Source organism: Calliphora vicina, chromosome 3, assembly GCF_958450345.1.
Source record: "Calliphora vicina chromosome 3, idCalVici1.1, whole genome shotgun sequence".
NCBI classification, from domain to species: Eukaryota; Metazoa; Arthropoda; class Insecta; order Diptera; family Calliphoridae; genus Calliphora; species Calliphora vicina.
Genome location: NC_088782.1, coordinates 28344025 through 28369459, shown reverse-complemented (window position 1 = coordinate 28369459; position 25435 = coordinate 28344025).

The following is a 25435-nucleotide window of genomic DNA, read 5'->3' as shown; positions in this document are numbered from 1 at the left end:
TGTTATACACTTCACCTTCGTGAGAAGGTTATATAAGTTTTTCATTCCGTTTGTAATTTCCACAATATAATTTTCCGACCCTATAAATTATATATATTCTGGATCCTTATAGATAGCGGAGTCGATTAAGCCATGTACGTCTGTCTGCCTGTTTGTTGAAATCAATTTTCTGAAGACCCCAGATATCTTCGGGATCCAAATCTTTAATAATTCTGTCAGACATGCTTTCGAAAAGTTTCCTGTTTAAAATCAGCAAAATTGGTCCACAAATGACCAGGACAACCTCGATATTTGACCTATTTTTTATCTATATCTGTATTACTAAAGGTACGGTCATACATGACAAATATTTACTCAAAAAAGCGTAAACACTTTTTTTGCACAAATTTGTTTGACGTGTTTACTCTTACAAGTGTTTTATAAGATCAAACAGCATCAAATAAACTAAAACTATATTTTTTTTTTTTGAATCATTCAAAGTACAATATGTTTTTGGAAAAAATAACGGAATTCAAATATATTTTATTAAGTGGTTACGTCTTTTTCGTCAAATATTTGTCATGTGTGAGCCTACCTTAAGTCATTAATATAGGCAATATGGATATCTAATGATAGATATTTCAAAGACCTTTGTATATAAGACCATAGTAAGTTGGATCTACAATTGGTCAAAATCGGAAAAAATATTTTTTAACCCGAATTTTTTTTTTTGTTTCACCAAAAGTTTTTTTGACGCTAAAAAAAATTTGAAAAAAACAAAAAAAAAATTTTAAAATCTAAAAAAATGAAAAATTTTAAAAAACAATTCGAAAAACCTTTTCCAAAAAATTTTGTTTACCTAAAAATATTTAAAATTTTAATTTGAAGTATAATTTTGTGAAGGGTATATAAGGTTCGGCTAAATATAGCTCTCGTACTTGTTTTTATACTTGTTGGTAATGAACTTCTGCATTTAACACTGCTTTCTAGTGTATTTGACTGAACAACGAGATGATAGTGGTTGGTTAAACACCATTTGAAGCCATTGATTTTTTGCTGATATTATATTGATTTATATGTTTATGTTAAAATCATTATTAACTTACGATCAAATAAGTGGAGCAATGAGTAAGCAGCTGGACTTTCGAACACAAAACATTTTAATCATCTTCCTTTTAGCGTGATTTAAAATTTATACTAATTGCACAGTACTGTCCAGCTAAAATCCTAATGCTTAAATACAGTCTTACCTTATTCCTTATAATGTAGATTATACATTTAGTTTAGCTTACCTGTGATTAAAGTTAGAACTCTTCTCAGTATATCCTTCTTTTATAAAATTTACTTTATAAGAGAATAAAATATTTGTGGAAAAGTGTTTAATATATTCCAAAAATTTATTTTTAAGCTTTTCAATCTTAATTAATTTTTGTAATAACCTTAACATTTTAATACAAGACTAATACATCTTTTTATCATTTTAATTATGTCCAGTTTTTAAAATTAAACATAAAAATGCAAATCAATCAATATAATATCCACCACGAAATCATTACGAGTGAATAATATTCATCTATACTGGTATTCTAGAACTTATTCATCTCTAACAATTTGTAACCCTCAAAAACCAAGCAACTGCACATTTGTTTAGTTAACTCAGCAAACTAATATGCAAAATAACAAAGTAAACAGTGGGAGACAAAACTGCTCATATAAATTATGATTTTATTAATTCTATTTGGTAAGCATAACAATTTTCTTTTTTATACATAACTACATTAGTAAATGTAAAAAAGAAATGTGTCAGAATGACTTTGAAATCGATATGTATATGAGACACTTTTGTTACTCATTGTAGGTATCTATATGCTACATCGTAGTAGCGTGTACCTTAGAAATATAACAATAGATATTATTAGTTATTGTGCAGTATGCAAAGTTGTTAATGAATACAGGAAGGAAAAGAAGCGATTTCTAAACTACAAAATTTTAGTTTCAAATAGAAAATTGCTAACTGCACATGAAAAACAAGTAAGAAAGTATAGTTGGTCAAACCCCACCATATGATACCCTACACTGACTAAATAAGCAAAAATGTTTTTCTCTTAAAATTTCAATAATTAATTTTGGTGAGTGATTTTCGAAAGTGGGCCATATATGGGACCTATATATTCGGGTTCATTAATTCGGATTTTAAAATGAGTAGCTAATTCTTTAGTAAATTACTTGTTCACTTTTTCTAAATTATAACAAATTGTATTATACCCTCAAGCTCTATTAATTATTGTCAGTGAACGTGGCTGATTTGAAGTCAGACAGTGATTGACGCATTTATAAATTCCAACGATGTTTAACATTAATATAAGACGAACTCCATGTTTTTATTTCAATCAAACGTAAGTTTGCAATATTTTGTGTTTATAATTAGATTTATTAAATATTTTGCAACACTTACACACGCGGTTAATAACATCACTTATATATATTTTAAGATCATGTCATCCTCTCTCAATATCACATTCGACGACTGTTTCAAAATCACATTTGCCATTACTTTCTACACCACTTTAATCTAAATTAATATTTTGATTACCAATTGCGATTCTGCTAAAATTTCGCCAGCATATGTTCATTAAGTCCTTTTATTTTACTAAATAATAAATATTTTATTCAGTACCTTTTATTTTCATTGGTTCAAGTCCTACAATAAACATTTTGAAAGACTTGTTTTTAACTTCTTGCAGTAATATGTATATATTTATAGAAGCAGCTAGCGTCATCATCGGTCCACACTTCTTTAAGAACTACGTTGGCCAGGTCATCACTGTCAACGGCGAACGCTATAGGTCGATGACTATCAGCTTATTTTCGACTGCATTGGAGACCAACGACATGTGGTTTCAACCAGTGTTTAAAAAACTAGACTACAAGTAGCAGTAGCAACGAAAAAACACAAGTAGTCTAGTTAAAAAAATTAATAAAAACTCGGAGTCAATAATTACTACTACTACTGCTACCTTCACATTTTGGTAGCAGTAGTTGTAGTAGTACTAATAAAAGAAAAATTTAAAAGTAGCAGAGTAATTTATTTTCTATTGCTGCCTTAAAAAAGAAAAATTTTTGATGTAGCAGTCATTAATTTTTTATTAATTCTGCTACTTTTAAAATTTAGTAGTAATAGAAGTAGCAGTTGAGGTAGTAGAAGAAGTAGCAGTTGAGGTAGCAATAAAATAAGTCAAAAATAGAAAACTTCAGCCAAAAAAGTATATTATGTGTTGTTGTTGTGAATGTATATATGTGTAAGTTGGTCGTGTTGTAAACAAAAGTTCGGCTTTTTTGTTATACACACAGAAAACACGATCTTTCTGTTAGCAACACGAACATCTGAGACGAATAAAAACGAATAATTCTTTCAAACTCTCTCAAAACAAAAACAACACACAGTGTTTAATTCTGTCAATTTTGGTGTTATGACTGAAGATTTTCTTTTTTGACTACTTTTATTGCTACCTTAACTGCTGCATCAACTGCTACTTTACTGCTACCTTAAAAATTAAAACTCGATATAGAGCAGTAGCAATGATTTGTATTTTTATGCTACTACTCCATTTACAATTCATGTTTTATTACTACTGCTCTGTTAAGAGTTTTATATTTTGAAGGTAGCAGTAGTTTTAAAAAAACGAGAAAACGAAAAAAGACAAATGCTACTGCTACCGCTACATACACTTTTTTGAAGCAGTAGTTGTAGCAACAGTTAAAAATTTTTTAGTTATCGTAGCTTTTTAAACAGTGATTTCAACAGAACGGTGGACATTCTGCACTAGCTGTTTGAGGGCATGGTCATTTCACGTGGAGGTGATGTGACCTAGCCACCGAGATCGAGCGATTTCACCATCTTAGAATTTTTCTTGTGATGTTTTCTTAAGTCGCTGATCTATGCGAATAAGCTGCAAACCACAGCGGCCCTTAAAACTAACATAACATAAACCATCGGTCAAATTCCTAAGAGCCGACGAATCGTGATATATTAGGACATTATGACATGATGACAATATGACATGATAAGAGACCTTGTGAATTGATCAAATGTATAATTTGATATGTTGTAGAATTGATGTCAAAATCATCTATGTTACCAGTGGTAAGATTACAAAAACAACACATTAATTATACATTCTATTAATTCCTTTACAGCTCTGCCCTCAATGGCGTGCAAACAGAATTTTTTGTATGTAATTGTAAATTTTAGTACAACATTACCAGCTAGGCGGTCAACTTCTTAAACATTCATGCCATATTTTTATTCGAATACATACACAAACATTAACTGAAAAACATAGATACATATGTACCTATGTATGTAGTTGCTAACATGTATAAACACCTGTTAAAATTCTTTTTTAACAATCTTAAAACCAGGTTACAACTAAAAATGTCCAAGGGAAAATTTTATGACATTTACATACGTGTACATAAAAATACTTAAAAGTATATGTAGGATTTCATGTTAAAAGTAATATTTCTGAAATGAAAAAGGGAAATAAATTAAGATTTCATAAGAGTTGTTTCTATAAAGTAAGAATTCTAAGTAGCAAATTATTACCAAAAACCTAATTTTAGCTAAATACCGATTTTTATATGGAAATTAAGAGTTTGGTTTTCTATCATATATATCGCTGCACAGTGGGGCAGAATCAAATTTTTTGAAAATAATTCTGGCATTTCTAAACGGTTAGTTCGATCGGGATAAAATTTGACGTGAGCATAGGCAAGGAGTACTCGAGTTTAATTTATTAAAATGTAGTCTATATATGATCCAGGGGCGGCGCTATGGGGGCTCAAAGTAGGGTACCTTCGATATGTAAAATTTTTAAACATGTGAAATTTTTTTGTTTCCCCATCCGATTTCAAAGTTTTTTTATATTTTTGGAAAGCGCTTGGCTAGGTCTTGAAAAAACATGCTTGCGTGTGCTATTCATGCAAAGGCTCTATGTCCACTTTCTAAAAAAATTTAAATTTGTATGCAGTAATGTACAATAATTAAAAATACATTGATTAAAAACAAAAAAGTAATTTTTACAGGAGAGACAAAAAACAATCAAACTTTTTTTTGCGTAAAAATTTATGAATTCTGTAAACACAATTTTTTTATATATTTTTCTTTGTTTCTATGTGAATAAAAGCAAAATTAAAAAACAAGTAAGAAAGTATGGTCGGTCAAGCCCGACCATATATATAATGTACAGTTTATTTTATTTCGGAAAATACCTATTATACCCTGCACCACCATAGTGGGGAGGGTATTATGCGTTTGTGCAGGTGTTTGTAACGCCCAAAAATATAAGTCTAACACCCACCTTAAAGTATACCGATCGACTTAGAATCACTTTCTGAGTCGACTAAACGATGTCCGTCCCTCAGTCTGGCTGGCTGGCTCCACAAATTCCGCTTCAAATAAGTTTTATATATACAAAATTCATGTCACCAAATTTTGTTACGATCGGTCCATAATTAGTCATAGCTCCCATATAGACCCGCTTCCAAAAATCACTTTAACGTGCATAAATCGCTTAAAAATGTTGGTATACTCACAAAATTCAACATAGTAAACTTTCATATAGACATAAATCACACGACCTAATTTCATGGTGATCGGTCCATAATTGGTCATAGCCCCCATATTAGGCCCACTTCCGAAAATCACTCATAAATATAAATTATTGAAATTTTAAAAGAAAAATGTTTTTGCTCTTTTACTTAGTGTAGGGTCAAGCCCGACCATACTTTCTTACTTGTTTTTTAATTTTGCTTTTATTCACATAGAAACAAAGAAAAATATATAAAAAAAATTGTGTTTACAGAATTCATAAATTTTTACGCAAAAAAAAAGTTTGATTGTTTTTTGTCTCTCCTGTAAAATTTAAAAATATGGACTTAGAGCCTTTGCCTGTTATGCCAGCGATATGCTTGATTAGTCAACAAATTTTCATCGTATCAGAGTCAGCTGATAGTGTCTAATGTGTAAGTTACCTGCTCATATATAAATTTTAGAATTTGCATTGAAAATACACATTAACCATGAAATGTCCCATACTTGCCAGCCACATTGGTCATAGCTCGGTTATGCATAAAAGGAGCATTAAAGAAAATTCATTCAGTTTCAACATAAAAAGGCAACTATAAATGAATAAATGAGCATTCGTATAAAAAAACTCTTGGCTACACACAAACGTCACATTGATACTACGAAAACATTTAAATTCATGAACAAAAACCTTTAGCTTCATTTAGTATTTAAAAATAATGTAATAGAAAAAATACTTATAAAACCAGAAGCTATTCTAAGTTGAAATTTTCTTTTGAAAGTACAATCGTTTACATTTTACTTGTATGTAAAACCTGTCTGTAACACTAAACCAACAGGTAACACAAAATAAATATTAAATCTAACATCAACATTAAACAAGAGTATTGTTATAGAGCGGATACGTATAGAAAAGAGTCAGTTTATATAAAAACTATAAAAGGAATATGGAAAGTATAAGGAGTAACCAGTAAGTAAATTGAAATACAAACCATCATTTTCAAATATTAATGATGCTGAAAGAACAAATCAGACACTTGCTTTACCAGCTGGAATAGAAAAAACTAATTCACGGAATATTGTATTACCCACCATCAATAAGTAGTTTTGGCCTTCTATGGGGGCTAGATTCAGTTATGAATATTCTAGGGGGATTTTGTATGGGGACTAGGGAAAAATTTTACCCGATTTTCGCCATAATTTACAGTATAATTTCAGAGTACTTTGATGTAATTTGTGCAAAATATTATCAGGTTTGCCACATAATCAACGTAATTGCATATGACTGCTAAAACAGTATTCCGAGGAGATATCTGTATGGGGGCTAGGTGATATCATGGACCTCTATTGCCCATTTATTCAGTATTCAGAGTATTCAGCTAGCTAGCTTCTTTTTTTAGGCCCTATAATATTTTCAACAGACGGACGGTCATAGCTGGATCGTATTTAGGGATACAGAATATGTATATATTAAATTGGGTCTGCGACAAATATTTTAATGTCCTACAAACGGAATGACAAAATCAATATAACCCCCATCCTTGTTGATGGGGGCATGTTGTTTGTTTTAAATATGAAACCAATTATTTGTGTGATCATCATAAAGTTAATGGTGCTGAAAGTTACTTTAACATTAACATTTATTTTTATGGCACACATTTGCTTTTAATTCACAAAAAAATCACTAAAGGAAATGCTTCCTCAAAACTATCTACCATAAGAAAATAGACAACTGTTAAAAAAGAGGGTAAGCTCTCTATAGCTTATATTTTTTTTTGTAATTATTTCAACCAGTTTATTACCAAATGTATAATGTTGGAATTTATGTTAGCTTTTTTATATACAATTTTATTTTTAAGAACTTCTCATTAATAGACGCACAAGTCTCAAGGCCAGAAAAATCGTATGTAAATTATACCTAAATTTCTGAAAGAAAAAATGTTTTGTTATATTTACTCTTTTGAAGCTAATGTCTGGGATTTTTTTTTACAGAATTCCTTTAAAACAAATTGTTAATTTCTTTTTGTTGTTTGTTTTTTCACACACAATAGAATAGCATAGAACTGATAGGAGGATGGTTTTACAAGGATTTTCAATTTTCCAAAAAAAAAAATTTAATTTTATTCTAGATTTTCAAGTACAATAACCATTCTACTGTAAATAATAATGGTAATTTCGATGCGTGTAACTCTTTATAGAGAAACTTTAGCAAAAATACAATTTTAAAAAATATGTATTAAACAAAATCTGTTAATGGGACAAAGCACAGCAAAATATATTGATTGGATCTAAAAAGTCTGGCCTTTGAGAGAAATCTTGATGGTTGGAAAATAAAGTGGTTTTCAGGGATAAGATTATTTTGATTCCATTACACATCAAATTGAGACTTATGAAGGTATTATGCAAAGCTGGTCTTTGTTTTGCCTTCATTTCAAGAATGTTTTTAGCTTTCGTTGCAGAAAAACTAAAAATTGGTATTTTATCTCAACGTAAATAAGTCTCCTGATCCAGATGGAATACCAGCGATCTGCACTTTCCATAATTATGGAGAGACTTGTAAAATATTTGGAGTCCAACAATTTACTTAACGACCGCTAGTATGGCTTTCGTCGAGAAGGCTCTACCAGAGACTTCATAACTTTCTATCGGCAAAATGGTATCGTTTCATTTACCGCATTGGCGAAAGTAAAGTGGTGGCTCTAGATATTTCCAAGGCATTTGATAGATTGTGGCATGATGCTCTTTTATCAAAACTTATTGCTTTTGGTGTTGGTAATAACTTCTATCGATTTAAAAATATCGAGCTTTCTTAAAGATCGAACTAGAGTTGTTATAAATGGGATCTCATCAAACGAGTTCAAGATAAATTCAGGTGTACCGCAAGGCTCAGTTATTTCTCTCTCTTCCTTATTTTTCTAAACGACGTTCTTCATCAAACTTCCAACCCTATCTATTCTTTTGAAGATAACAGCAATATTTTCCATTCAGTTATAGACCAAGCCTATCGGATATTGGGGCAATGAGGCAAAACATGAATGATTTCCTTAATCGGGATCTTGTGACAAATTCTGACTAGGGTCGTGCTGTCAGTCAGTATTGCATGTTGACACAAAATGAACGACAGATCATGTCGTTTCATCTGTATTTATGAATGATGTAAATATTGTGGAATCAGAAGCTCTTGATGTTCTGGGCATGAGAATATAATGTGATGTCCGCTGGTCTACACACATTTTTCATGTGTCGAAAAATTCATTCAAGCGTCGCGGTTTTTCTAAAACGGTGTAGGAATTACTTCACTCCATCTAATCTCGTCACTATTTACACCACCTATATCCAACCGAAAACAGAATACCAACTCAATGTGGGTTGCGTTTCACTGTTCTATTGGTACTACAATCGATGGTATTCTAATGAAGCTTGAGAGCTTGTTGCTGATACCCGCAGATTTTTATGTAATAAGCGTTTTTCATCAAGAACACGTCCTTTTGTGGACGATTGGCCAGTGGACCGCTCAACACCCTACAGGAAATTTTTTTTCTTTAGTCGTACTGTCCGCATGTGTATCAAACTTCCCGCTGAATACTTTCCTGTCACTTTTAATGTTCAAATCGAATGTACAACAACAATACTCCTCCCTTCCATAACCTATTTTTTTAGTTGCAACACAATACTTTGCTGGTCCAAGGAGAGAAAAAATATTTTATTCTTCTATTATTTAATTTAATTTATGAGAAGTGACTACAACCATTTATTTCGTTTTATCATTTCATAAACTTCGAAAATCAATTTTTCAAACATCACTAATTTACTCTATTTTTATACCCTTCACCATGAGTGGCAAGGACCCAGCAAAAACTTTACTTACAAATAAGCCGAAAAATAAGGGGAATTTGACGATTCGACTACTTATTTTTCTACTGAAAGAAGTCATTATTTTTGTTCGCGATGTCCCAAAAGTAATCCTTTATATTTTGGTCGGAAATAAGTTGTTTTGTTAGTAGAGTTATTTATACAATTTTGTATTTGCAATGAAGAAATAAAAAAAAAATAAGTCGCAGCTACGAGTCGAACCACCAACCATCCGTTTGCTAGTCTGTTGTTGTACTCACCACACCACTGCTTAGTTATTTCATTGTGCGTCAAATAATGGTTTTCACACAGTAATGCAATATTCTTTTCTGTTTTTCTAAAAATAAACATGCAATAAAAAAATGGGCAAATTGAAAAAAGTAACAGTTTTTTTGTTTTGTTTGTTTATTTTGTTTTTTTAGACTTTACTACTTAAAAAGTAAGTTATAAAAAAAGACATTACTTGTAGCTTTGTAAGCGAAGTTTTTGCTGGGGATATACATTAGAGTGACAGCCGATTTTTTTTTTTTAGATTTCAAAGAGTGCCGGGTGGAATATTGTGACACTAGGCCTAAATGTTAAGTGCTGAAAATTTGAGCCAAATCGGGCAACGATTTCTGGACGCGCATCGAGGTCAAAGTTCAGATATATGCAAAATTTTACTGTTAATATGGAATAAATAGGTGAAACTCGTTAACTTTCTGCATTTTTTTCTAGAAATATGTAGATTTATTTATATTAATGAATATTACATTAAAAAAAAAATTTTGGAAATTAACCCTGTATCTCCTTTGGTTCAAAATGACCCAAAAACTGTATTATCGCCAAAATTAGAGAAAAATGCAAATTTTTCAGTTTTTGAAAAAATTTTGCTACTAAATAAATGCTTTTGCAATTGAATGCAAAAGAATCGAAATATGTACGTAATTATCGTTGTAATGAGATATAAATGACAAAATTTGATTAAAAAATGTTAAAGTTATTACAAATTCGCCAGACCATTAACGTGTTTCAGGCCACTTGAACAAAAAATTTAGAAAAAAAATTAAGAAATTTCGAGAAAAATTAAAATAAAAGCTCATTTCTACTTAAAATATGTCCATATGTACTTGTATATGAGTTTTTGTCTTCGTAGGATACCGTTAACCTATTCGCAGGTATGGCCAAAAAAAATAATTTTTTTAACGGCTGTTTCAAAACTCCATTTTCAAATTTTTAAAAATTTTGTTAAACAAATTTCAGATTTTTTCGATCATCACATTGGGGTTTATTGAGATCAAAATAGGGAATAAAAATATGAAAAAATTATGTCAATACCTCTTACAGTTTTTCCGTACCTGCGATTTAAATTTTGCGTTTTTCAAGAAAAAATAATTTTTTGTCCATATTTAGGCGAATGAGTCCAATTTCCTTACTGTTATACATTTTATTAAATTTTAATTTCATACTATTATAACCCTGGTAATTTTAAATATGGTCTGAAAGTTTTACTAAAATCGGAAAACGATAACCTTTAAATCGTGAAGGTCAAAGGTCAAATTTTTCAATATTTGGAATTTCTAATGAAAAGATAGCGAAATGTTATATATTTTTGGGCCGATTTTCATGAAACTTGAGGAAAATATATATTGGGGTCTAGCATTTACAACAACAGTGCAAAAATTAATTTTAACCTTTAAGAGGACTTGGGGTCAAAATGGTTGTGTTTTGCGTGATTTTAAAAGTTGAGGGTAATTTGGAGCCCAAGTGCTGCTAAGGGTTAATTTCCATTTTTGTGCTTTTATTTTAAATTCTTGACTTTATGTTATACTTTCCTTAAGTTACATTAAAATCGGCCCAAAAATATATAACATTTCGCTATCTTTTCATTAGAAATTCCAAATATTGAAAAATTTGACCTTTGACCTTCACGATTTAAAGGTTAACGTTTTCCGATTTTAGTAAAACTTTCAGACCATATTTAAAATTACCAGGGTTATAATAGTATGAAATTAAAATTTAATAAAATGTATAACAGTAAGGAAATTGGACTCATTCGCCTAAATATGGACAAAAAATTATTTTTTCTTGAAAAACGCAAAATTTAAATCGCAGGTACGGAAAAACTGTAAGAGGTATTGACATAATTTTTTCATATTTTTATTCCCTATTTTGATCTCAATAAACCCCAATGTGATGATCGAAAAAATCTGAAATTTGTTTAACAAAATTTTTAAAAATTTGAAAATGGAGTTTTGAAACAGCCGTTAAAAAAATTATTTTTTTTGGCCATACCTGCGAATAGGTTAACGGTATCCTACGAAGACAAAAACTCATATACAAGTACATATGCACATATTTTAAGTAGAAATGAGCTTTTACTTTAATTTTTCTCGAAATTTCTTATTTTTTTTTCTAAATTTTTTGTTCAAGTGGCCTGAAACACGTTAATGGTCTGGCGAATTTGTAATAACTTTAACATTTTTTAATCAAATTTTGTCATTTATATCTCATTACAACGATAATTACTCACATATTTCGATTCTTTTGCATTCAATTGCAAAAGTATTTATTTAGTAGCAAAATTTTTTCAAAAACTGAAAAATTTGCATTTTTCTCTAATTTTGGCGATAATACAGTTTTTGGGTCATTTTGAACCAAAGGAGATACAGGGTTAATTTCCAAAACTTTTTTTTTAATGTAATATTCATTAATAGAAATAAATCTACATATTTCTAGAAAAAAATGCAGAAAGTTAACGAGTTTCACCTATTTATTCCATATTAACAGTAAAATTTTGCATATATCTGAACTTTGACCTCGATGCGCGTCCAGAAATCGTTGCCCGATTTGGCTCAAATTTTCAGCACTTAACATTTAGGCCTAGTGTCACAATATTCCACCCGGCACTCTTCAAAATTTTAACAAAAATTTTTTTCCATACAACTGATTGTCACTCTAATATACATATGGGGCATTTCATGTCAAGTGAACCAACTTTTGAAATCGATGTCTTCCGATCGGGATGAAATTTGCACCAAGGTTAGCTCTATTGGATAGTAACTCAGACACCATTTTTCAACAACATCGGTCGAGAACTCTCTGAGTTATAGGGGGTAAAATTTTGACAATTTGGTCAAACAGGGGTTTTTTCTTATCCATGTAACTTATTACCTATTGTTCTTAGCAAAATGTGTCCCAAATAGTATAGATAGCTATTTCTTCGATCTTTCGAAAAAAAATATTTAAAAAAAAAAATAAAAAATTTTTAATATTTTTTTTCCGAAATCAAAAACTTTTTTGACTTTTTTTTAAAATACGTCCTTTTTTTTTTTTTTTTTTTTTCTTAAAATAAAGTTTAGATATTTTCCTTGAACACCTACTTGGTCGCTTAGTGGGATGCGAGTGGGATATCTATCAAAATAAATATTTTGTAACTCAAAACATAAAATTTTTGACTTTTTTTGCAAAATCAAAAACTTTGTTGACTTTTTTTTTTCAAAATGGACCCTTTTTTAATCTTTTTTTTTAGGTCAAACAAAAGCTTAGATATTATCCTTGAAGACCCTTTTGGTCGCTTAGTGGGATGCGAGTGGGATATCTATCAAAATAAATATTTTTTAACTCAAGACTTACAATTTGTGACTTTTTTTTTTGCAAATACGATTTTTTTTCCAAATGGGCCCTTTTTTAAAATTTTTTTTGTAGTCAAAAGAAAGCTTAGGTCCATTCCTTTAAGATATTTTTAGTCCCTTAGTGGGATGCGAGTGGGATATCTATCAAAATAAATATTTTGTAACGCAAGACATACAATTTTTTATTTTTTTTTTGCAAAATCAAAATTTTTTTCCAATATGGGCCCTTTTTTAATTTTTTTTTTTGCTCAAAAGAAAGCCTAGGTCCATTCCTTTAAGATATTTTTAGTCCCTTAGTGGGATGCGAGTGGGATATCTATCAAAATAAATGTTTTAACACAAAAATTGTATATAAGTTTGACATTATATATATATATATAAGTTTGACATTCCGTTTGTAATTTCTACATTTTTCATTTGCGAATCTACAAAGTATGTAGCCCCCAAATAACTTACAAACATGATTGATGCATCAATATATTGGGAATTCTTCCGGCTCAGTTGCTATTTAAAATCGAGAAAATTGGACCACAAAAGACTGAGATATAAGGAAAAAACTGGGACAACCTCGATTTTTGGCCCCTTTTTGATCTATATCTGGATTACTAAGTCAATAATATAGACAATGATAGATATTTCGAAGTCCATTACATTGCATGTATATAAGGCTATACTAATTTGGAACAACAATGGGTCAAAATCGTGAAAAATTATTTTTAACCCGATTTTTTTTTTGTCAAAATCTTTTTACTATAAATTTAAAAAAAAAAATAAGTTAGGTTTGGTTCTCTTACTTGTTTTTTGTGGAGTTAGGCATTTCAGCTTCTGACATCCATATATACTCTGGATAGTTATAGATAACGGATAGTTATAAAAAATTATTTTTAACCCGATTTTTTTTTTGTCAAAATCTTTTTACTATAAATTTAAAAAAAAAAATAAGTTAGGTTTGGTTCTCTTACTTGTTTTTTGTGGAGTTAGGCATTTCAGCTTCTGACATCCATATATACTCTGGATAGTTATAGATAACGGAGTCGATATTGGCATGTCTGTCTGTCTGTTGAAATCAGCTTTCCAAAGCTCCCATAAAAACTTACAAAAATGATTAATACATCAATATATCACCTTCAGGGTATATATAAGGTTGTCATTCCGTTTGTAATTTCTACATTTTTCATTTCCGACCCTATAGAGTATATATTAGGGATGCCAATCCCGAAATCCCGATCCCGAAAATCCCGGGATTTTTCGGGATCGGGATTTCCCGAATCCCGGGATTTGTGAAAAAGAATCCCGGTATTTTTCGGGATTAACAAATCCCGAAATATTATGAGATTTTTGATATTTTAGGAAGATTTTTGAAGCACCCAAAATACTTAGAAATCTAAATTTCAGCATATTTATAATACTAATCTCGCTTCAAATCCAAACGCAGCCAGATTTTTTCATTTGAATCAGGGAGCAGCACGTCTCCCTTGCATTGACAGGCTTTTACACAATTTACACTTTTACGAAATTTATGTTCAAGTTATTTTCTGAAGGGGACTAGGGGCAAATGTAGTCCGATTTCCGCAGTACTATACAGTATAATTTCTGAGTACTTACAACTTATTTTGTGCAAAATTTTATAAGGATTGCCGCATAATCAATATATTTATGCCTGCTCAAACAGTACTCCGGGGGACAATTGTATGAAGCTAGGGGAAATCATGGACCATTTATTTTAATTTAATGCATTAGTTTTGGATTTGTTATATTTGTACTTAAATATATTAATGAAATCAATAGTTTTTATTGTTGAATTTGATGTTTTTGACGTTTAACTAAAATCCCGAAGTCCCGAAAAATCCCGAAATCCCGAAAAATCCCGGGATCCCGAAAAATCCCGGGGTCCCGAAAAATCACGGGATCCCGGGATTTACATTTCTAAAATCCCGAATCCCGGGATTTGTAAAACCCAGTCCCGTTTGGCATCCCTAGTATATATGTATATTCTGGATACTTATAGATAGCGGAGTCGATTAAGCCATGTCCGTCTGTCTGTTGAAATCAATTTTCTGAATACCCCAGATATCTTCGGGATCCAAATCTTCAATAATGCTGTCAGAGCTGCTTTCGAGAAGTTTGCTATTTAAAATCAGCAAAATCGGTCCACAAATGTCTGATATATGAGGAAAAAAACAGGACAACCTCGATTTTTGACCTATTTCAAAGACCTTTGCAATGACGTATATAAAACCATAGTAAGTTTGACCTACAGTGGGTCAAAATCGGAAAAATATTTTTTAACCCGATTTTTTTTTACCAAAAATTTTTTTTCGCTAAATATTAAAAAAAAAATTAAAAAATCCAAAAAAAAAATTTCAAAAAAAAAAATTTTATTTAAAAAAAAAACAATTCGAAATTTTTTTTCCAAAAAATTAAAAAACTGCAAAAAAATAAATTTGGTTTACCTAAAAATATTTAAAATTTGTATTTTGAAGTATAATTTGGTATAATTCGGCTGTGACGAATCTTATATACCCTTCAAAGTCATTAACTTAGACAATGTGGACATCAAATGATAGACATTTCAAAGATCTTCTTTCCAACGAAAATGTTTGTCTCCAAAATTTTTTTTATAAAATTGTTTTCGTATTTATCTTAAAGAATACTTTGGTGAAGGGTAAATAAGAATATAGCAACTATATAAAAAGTACATTAATTTCTATTCTTATTCAATTAGAATTTTTATCAACTCTTGAAAAATTTAAAGACTTAAGTATTACTTTACTAACTTTTTACCATTTCCAATGTTATGTATTCTTTTTTGAGCCTTGTATCACAATTAACGAATGTACATTTATTACCACGAAACGTGCTTTTCTTAAATCTATTAAATTATGCCCCTTTTTAAGAAAAAAGAAAATTGTATACCAATACCTCCTTCCAAATCAACGATTGCATAGTAATTGATTAGCCTCAATATTCATCATTCATGTAAATAAAATCGAAAGATTGAATGCAGTCGACTGTAAAGCAAACATACGCATTATTGGCAAACACTCCTTATCAAAATATCATTGACTTTATCACAAACATAATCAAATATCAAATGAATTATTAATCTAACCACGTACATGGATGCAAAGGCAAAATGTTTAATGTTTTTACAGGTTTTTCTTCGTTGTTACATGGTTTAGATTACAGTCATTGTTGAAAACAATATTAGAAATTCCTTTCATTAAGTTGAGATGAGAACAACTCTTGAGGGAATTTGTGGTTCATTAAATTTTCTATGGTACACATACTCATATCTATATTCAACATATGTTTGCATATAGGATTTTTACCTAAGAAATTTATGTATCAAGATTTTTCTTCAGTTTTCTCAAAATCTTACTTAAACTTATTCAAACGAACATTTTTTAAGGGCAAAATACCAGACAAACATACAAACCTATTTAGATGTTGACAAAAGATTTCATGTTCTTTTTTTTGATAACTTTTTACAACTGTTAAGGGAAATACAATTTGAAGTGTTTAAATACTCTAAAGAATTTTGTCTAAATGTTAACATGCCTACACATGCGATTAAAACTTACAAGTATTTCCTTTATTTCTTAGATAAACTGCTGTATTTGTATTAAAGTGTTTCTACAAAAGGCTACTTATTCCAGGAAAATAATAAAGTTTTTTTTTTAGAAAAACGAAGAAATCCAGCCAAATCCCAAAAGCATGCCAATTATTTAGAAATATTTTTCTAATACCTACAATATACTAGATTTTGTAATGATGTGTTAAAAGTTCTTTAATAATGATTTTATTGATTTCAATATAACTGAATTTTGTACTATTTGTTGAAGACATGAAGCGGAATTCCTTGTATACCGGTATATTTTTGCTGATGTGATACACACAAGTTTAAAAGATAATTGAATGTGAATCTTTTGAATCCTATACAAAGTGTTAAGGTGAAAAGCTCCTCTAAATAATGGTTGTTTAAGATAACAATGGAAATGAACAGTTTTATATTTTATCTAGTCATTCCAATTATACAACACATTTTCAATAGTTTCCAATTTTATGAAGCTGTAATTGTAATTCTAACTTTGTGTTCTATTGATTTTGTCATTCCGTTTGTAACACCTCAAAATATTCATTGCAGATCCACAAACGTATATATATTCTGGGTTCTCATAAGATTTTAAGACAATCTAGCTAGCTAGTCCGTCCGTCTGTCTGTCTATTGATAAAACGATAGGACCCAAACGAAAGCTGAAATTTTCCACAAATACTCTCTCCTGATAAGCTTACGAAATAAACTCCACGATTTAGAAAGAAATATAACCCCACAATCGATTTTTGATCTCTTTAACCAAGTTCATCACCACTTCCAAGCCTTTTATATTTTCTTCTTGGACCAGACCTCATTGGATGACCCTTACTCATGCAAAGCATTGTCTTGGAACTAGGAAAATAGGTTATGGGAGGGAGAAATGAGAAACTAGTGTTTGTGGACATACGATTTGAACTTTCCTATGTTGAAAATGACACGAGAGTACGGCTAAAGAACGAATTTTCCCTGCAGGGTGTTGAGCGGTCCACTGGCCAATCATCCACAAAGGGATGTTTTCTTTATGAAAAACGTTTATTATGTAAAAATCTGCGGGTATCAGGAACAAGTTGTCTAATTTCATCAGAACACATTCCAGTGCAGTACCGATATAACAATGAAACGCAGCCCACATTTCGTCGGTGCTCCCATAGAACTGGATACCGTACTGTCACCAATAATCACATTCTCCTGTATGCGGTCTAGAGGCTCAAAAATAGACTTTGAAGCACCGGCCCATACATGGGTGTTGTACTGCACTTTCGGTCGGTTATAGGTGGTGTAAATAGTGAGGAGATCAGATGGAGTGAAGTAATATCTACACCGTTTCAGAAATTCGAGACACTTGAATGCTTCTTTAGACACTTGGAAAATGTGTTTCGACCAGCGGACATCACATTGTATTCTCATGCCCAGAACATCACGAGCGTCTGATTCCACAATATTTACATCATTCATAAATACAGAAGAAGCAACATGCAGCACCAAGTCTTACGAGCGTTGAATGCGTCCCCATTCAGAAATTGTTACAAGGTCCCGATTAAGGAAATCATTCATGTTTTGTCTCATCGACCCAATCTCCGACAGGCTTGGTTTATAACTGAATGAATATGAATGGCAAATGTTGCTGTCATCTGCAAAATAATAGATAGGGTTGGAAGTTTGACGTAGAAGGTCGTTTAGAAAAATAAGTAATAGAGTAGGAGATCTCTTTTGATGAGATCCCATCTATAACAACTCGTATAGTGCGATCTGTAAGAAAGCTCGATATAAATCGAGAGAGTTATTACCGACACCAAAAGCAATAAGTTTTGAAAACCGTGCACCATGCCACACTCTATTTAACGCCTTGTAAATATCTAGAGCCAAAATGGTGGCTCACCAAAACTGTGAATAACACAACACTATTTTGCCGATAGGAAGTCTAACAAGTTTACTGTAGAGCGACCTCTACGAAAGCCATACTGCTGGTAGCTGAATAGATTTTTGGACTCTATATATTTCACAAGATGGTAAATAACCATACTCTCCATAACTTTGGAAAGTGAAGAACAAATTGCTATTGATCGATAATTTTCAGGGTTGTTAGCCTCTCCCTTTTTAGGAATTGGCTTTACATTAGCAACGTTCCAACATGCAGGAAATTTGCCGCTACGATATAAAAAGCTGAAAAGGTTAACGAATGGGCGACCTTAAAATTACTCAAGTCAACCTAACCATTTTGTTCAAATATTTTTAAATACAAAGAAAACTGTAATTTTCCATTTGAGGAAGTACCTTCATCTTGCTTATTATAGGGGGGTGTTAAAAGTCATCAGTTTTTTTTTTTTTTTTTCATAAAAACCAAATTTATTTTAATAATTTTTTTTACTACTTACAAGTATGACTCTTACAAATCAACATTAAACTTTGCCAACATTCATTTAACTCCTATAAAGCGTCCAACATATCACAAACAACAACAAACAATGTAAATAAAAAAGCAGCTGAAAATTACAACCGCACATTTATACTTATGAAGTAATAACTGTAATTTAGATTCTTCTCAAACACCCCCAAACATACACACACAAAAACTGAAATGAAAAAAAATCAGGAGGAGACATACAAGATTTAAAAAAAGAATCTTTAGGCATTAGGGTGGCTTCAAAAATGATTAACATATAACTAATAATGAGTTGGATTTCAACAAGACTTTCAAATAAATATTATGATTAATAGAAAATCCTTTTTATCACTTATTTCTGGCTTGATTAATCGATCATTTAATGTTTATCATTTAATTTATCAGCTTATGGTATCTACACAGAGAAAATAGATTCATAGTAGCAACTGAGTTTGTTGCCAATCGAATGATTCGGTTGCACTTATAGAAATATAGATATTGTGTGTTCGATTCAGAAGTGGTGATTTTGACACGGAAGACAAAGATCGCCCAGGCCAACCAAAAAAGTTTGAAGACCAAGAATTAGAGGCATTACTCCATGGATATTGCTGTAAAACTCAACAAGAGCTAGCAAAATCAATGTTAAGGTAGGATCACACGATTGCCGCAATGCACCAATTTTATACAATTTTTATTGTGCTGAATTGATGCCCAATAAAGAAATTGTCGCAATCAAATTCTCTGCAGTCACATGATTGCCTCATCGTACATAAAGTTGATTGTCGTAAATTGACGCAAAACGGCTTAGTGGCAATAATTGCCGCATTCCAGTCACACGATTGTTCTAGTATATGGCAACTTTGAGAAACAGCTGTTGTGCTAGATTTGTTTTGCTTACAAAAATATAAATAATTTTAATATATTTGTGGAAAAATGAGTTGTTCATTAAAAAAAAAGAAAATTGCGTCGGCTGTAATTATCGTGTGTGCACTTGAAGACGAAAAAAATGAAAAAAAGAAATCGTAAAAGAAGTATGTGGGTCCGAGAGTGGCTCACAAAAATAAGTACTGATGGCGCATATAAAAAAACATTAATGGAGTTTCGAGAAGTAGAAAACCAAAACTTTTTGTTCAAAAAAAAGCCTGCTCGCGTTTGTTCCTATCCTATCTTTATAGTCTGGGATAGAGTATTCCCAAACACAAGGGTGTTCTTCTACAGCTTGAATTAAACCATTAATGGTACTGTAGGTCCAAGATGATGTTACACTTGGTTTTTTCCTTTTTTTTGGCACAGGTGTTTGTGGTTCATGAGCGAGGGAGCAGTAAACCAATTCATTGCTCATGCCATCAAATTCTATCCATAATAAAACTGCAAGTAAATTATAAATTTTAATATACATATACAAGAATAAAAACTTATTTTACTTACGAAAATAAATGCTGCAACAAAAAAACATTGATTTAAAAAATTATTATTGGCGCGTATTGTCGTCTTTAATTGCCGCACTAGAACACAATAAATATTGGTGTTTTTTAACGTTTTTATTGGTGCATGGTTGCCTATCAAGCGTTCACATGATTGTCGCACCAGGGTTGCATTTGATTGGGCCAAATAAGCACAATATTGTTGTGGTTTGACATATGAGCCAATAAGTTGTGAAATCACACGATTGACGTATAAAATATACCAATAATTGGTGCATTGCGGCAATCGTGTGATCCGGCCTTTAGCTACTCAAGCAGCAATTTCAAAAGGTTTGCAAGCAGCCAGTTTCATCCAAAAGCCTATCAAACGAATTTACTCTGTGAGACCTGGAAAAACGATTTTTGATGTCCGAAATGATGTTTTACGCTCTTAAAGAAAACCATTTTTGCACCGAATTATTATATGCGATGAAAAATAGATCCATAATGATAGCCCTATGTGTAAGAAATCGTACGTGATCGTACGGCCAACCAGCCGAATCGACACCAAAGCCAAATATCCATGAAGCTAAGGTAATGCTCTGTATTTGAGAACCTGTACCGAACGCAACTGATTCGTTTGAAGCGAGCATTTGCCGAAAAAAAGCCCAGAATATGCGGAAGGACATGAAACCGGAATATTCCATCATGGGAAGTTTTGCATTTCGATCGATGCACCACTACTCTTTCTCTAGGATACGCTTCACTTTGGATCGAGTATCCGATATTGGTTTTATTCGTTCTTGGTCACAAATACAGTGGTGGCCACCAATTTAAGACAAATACTTGAATTTTTTTCATCAACTGCATTTTATGTGCGATAGAGCCAAAATAAAAGGACCTCTAAGGGTATTAAATTTATTATTAATGTTTCTAGTTTCTGAAAAATGTTTGGAAAAATCGTGGCCAATACTTTGAATAGATTTATATTGTACAAATGTTTCAAAATTAAAGCTAAAAATTAGGAAAACTCCCGTAGTTTTAAGGTACACACCCAATACTTAGTACATAAAACTAAAAACTAAATTCTGCATTTCCAAAAATAACTTTTGATGATAATATTGTTACGAAATTGTACTTGAATTCAAATATAACGATTTTAAAGGCTTATAAGTTGCATAATGCTATTTGAAAGCAGTGCCTCTCAAACTCTAACATATCTGTGGGCATTATCAACATTAAATAAAAGCTTTGAGTTGATCATTGATCATTAGTATGGCAACGCTGAATGTTTGCCAGCTTTGACAGATAAAGAACATTGTAGAAAAATCACCAGAGATGGCGTATGCTCTAGGCTTCGAAAATACGAGCTTTGACAGTTAAAGAACAATCTAGAGTGCAGATGGCAGTGTTATAAATAGTGGCAGAGGTTGCAGTCGTTAGTGAGTTTATCAGAGACGCTATTCTAATAAACATCATCTAAGTGCCTTAAAGTGTGCTGTATTTTTCAAGTGAATTCGTGTGCATTATAAAGTGTGTCTGGATTTCTGCGAATTTATAAACGTGTATAAAAAATACTGAGTGACTATTTAATTCTGTTGTTGTACATTTTAAATAAATAAAGAGTTGTTACAATTTTCAAACTATTAAACGGCTTTTAATTGCAATCAAAAGTATCCGGTTTATTTAAAGGAAATAAACCAACGTTTTGAAAAGGTTAAAACGTAACATTATTGTTACTTTGATCACAATATGATATCATTTGTCCATCATATGTTTTTATTGTATCATACATATGATTATGTTGGATAATAATATGTTTTCATTGAATCATAATATGATTACTCCAAAACATAGTATGATTATGTATATAATATGATATTTTATGATACCAATAATGATCATAATATGTTTGGACTACAATCATAAATCTTATCATAATATATTGCTCTTAGATTATGTTTACCACAACCATGTTTTTTCCCAGCCTGTAGTATTTTAAAACAAAAATTATGTTTTAGTTAAGATTATCTACAAAAATGTTCTTGGGTTCCATATAGTCGAAACCGCCCTATTAAGTATTTGTTACACGAACAGAAAAAAATCCTAAAGTTTTATAAACTTTTTTTGTTGTTGCTTTGTTGTCATTAAGCTACATACTTGTATTATTTTTACAGACACTTTTAAAGAAAGAAAAACATGCCACACACTCACACCCCATAAATTAGATTGAACAAACCAGCAGTTTTTAAAGTAGGAATTACCAACTGTTTACCTGCTATATTATAACTCTACTAAGAAAGATATTGAGTTGCTTTGTGGTCTTGAATCTGGAATGAAAAATGTTTAACATACAATACTGAAACTTGGTGCAGAATGGATATATGTTTTTATATTTGGCTTTGGCGTTCAAAGTTTCATTGAATCTATCTAGTAATTTAAACACATTTTTGCGAAATGTTGGATATTTTTTTATTTAAAAGACAAAGTGGTTCGTTCATTTTTTAGATACCTGTACTGCTAGGTCTGCAGCAATGAGGTATTTGTTAAGAAATTATTGTTATGAAGCTTTAATGTAAATTTCAGAATACAACTGTGCCTTAGCCAATGTAACTGTAATAATTTTTATGAATATTTTTGCAAGCACACATCCATACATCCAAAGATACATAGATACATAATTTAGTAGTTGAATGTTTTATCTTAAACGTTTTTTACGACAAGTGTCATTTAACGCTTGAGAGCAGAAAATGAAGAAGTAGTTGAAAACGAAAGAATTATTCCATCTCAATGTTATATTTATTATTTGTTATTTTGTCAGGAAATTTTTGTTTGCATATGTTTTACTTGAGTAGCAGATTATACTACTTACACACAAACACTCAGCTAAATACTCATGCTTACATATGTATATTGGGGTGGCTCTTATTTTGTACATTTGTGAGTTTCGGTATTCCCAAGGTCTAAAATTATTCTTTGTCATCTAAAAACCATATGACAAACATTTCAAAATTGAAATATAAATACATATTGTTACGAAATTGTACTTGAATTCAAATATAACGATTTTAAGGGCTGATTTAAAGGTAGCATAATGCTTTCAAATAACAGTGCTGTAATAGCAAACTGTAACATATCTGTGGGCATTATTAAATAAATGCTTTCAGTTGACCATTGATCGTAAGTTGGCAACGCTGTTTGCTGCGACCGTATATTCGATTTCGAATATTCAGTTAAAGAACATTGTAGAAAGTACACCACAGATGGCATATGTATTAGTAAGATCTAGAATATTCGAACTTTGATAGTTAAAGAGCAATCTAGAGTGCAGATGGCAGTGTTATAAATAGTGGCAGAGGTTGCAGTCGTAGGTCAGTTTATCAGAGACGCTATTCGAATAAACATGAACTGAGTGCCTTAAAGTGTGCTGTATTTTTCAAGTGAATTCGTGTACATAATAATGTGTCTGTATTTCTGAGCATTTATAACGTGTATAAAAAACATTGAGTGACTATTTAATTCTGTGGTTGTTGTATATTTTAAATAAATAAAGAGTTGTTACAATTTTCAAACTACTAAACGGCTTTTATTTGCAATCAAAAGTATCCGGTTTATTTAAAGGGAAGTAAACCAGCGTTTTGAAAAGGTTAAAACGTAACAATCATCTTACTTCTGACACCAATTGTTACGCTTTAACCTTTTCAAAACGCTGGTTTATTTCCCTTAATAAACCGGATACTTTTGATTGCAAATAAAAGCCGTTTAGTAGTTTGAAAATTGTATGGCCCACAGATATGTTACAGTTTGCTATTACAGCACTGTTATTTGAAAGCATTATTTTTATTTTTATTTACTTTTAAATCAGCCCTTAAAATCGTTATATTTGAATTCAAGTACAATTTCGTAACAATATCTTTTATTGTATTTTTTTTTTCATCACAATATTAGCCGCAGAACCATATTTCTATATATCGCTCATTTGCTGCAACAACTTCATAATTCAAAAAAAGTAGTTTCCAGAAAAACGGCTTTGAATGTTTTATGTCATTTTACTATTTCTTAAATAAATTTTCAACAAATCATGCGATTTCAGAAATAAAACCTGATTTAAATAGTAGATATTAATATCTTTCTAATCTGTATTTAACCAAAATTCTTATTTGTCAACTATACGAGAAAACATGAATTTTAATTTTGAAAAAACTCTCATATAAAAAATAATTTACTTTTTTTAAAACTGATAAAACTACATGAACGACTACATAACGGCGCATAGTTTGTATTACTCAGTTCAAAACACCCGGATTTTGAGTTATGACGTTGTTGCAGCAAATGAACGATATATTCTTACGATATTGTATTTGCATTCAAATATAACGGTTTTAGCGGCTGGTTTAAAGTTGTTTTTCAACCTATCTATCTCTGGAGACTTCTAATTGTGGACAATATTGTTTACCGGCCGATTAATAGCAGTTAACATAACTGTGGACATTATTAACATAGCATTAAATAAAAGCTTTGAGTTGATCATTGTAGAACTATCATGAAGCTACTAGAAGGAAGTTGGCGCTATGTACAAGTAGTGGCTACGGTTGCAGACAGCGTTTTAGTTTATCATAGAAAAATATAAAATAAAGTCTAGTATTTACAATAATAGCACAAAAATGGAAATTAACTTGGGGTCAAAATGACTGTGTTTTACGTGATTTTAATAGTTCAGGGTCATTTGGACCCCAAGTGATATTAAGGTTAATTTCCATTGTTGTGCTGTTATTGAAAATACTAGACCTCATTTTATATTTTTCTTAAGTTTCATCAAAATCGGCCCAAAAATATATAATATTTCGCTATCTTTCCATTAGAAATTTCAAATATTGAAAAATTTTACATTTGACCTTCACGATTTAAGGGTTAACGTTTTCCGACTTTAAGAAAACTTTCAGACTATATTTAGAATTACCTCGACTATAACATTCTGAACAGATTTTACTTTAAATTAATAACAGTAAGGAAATTGGC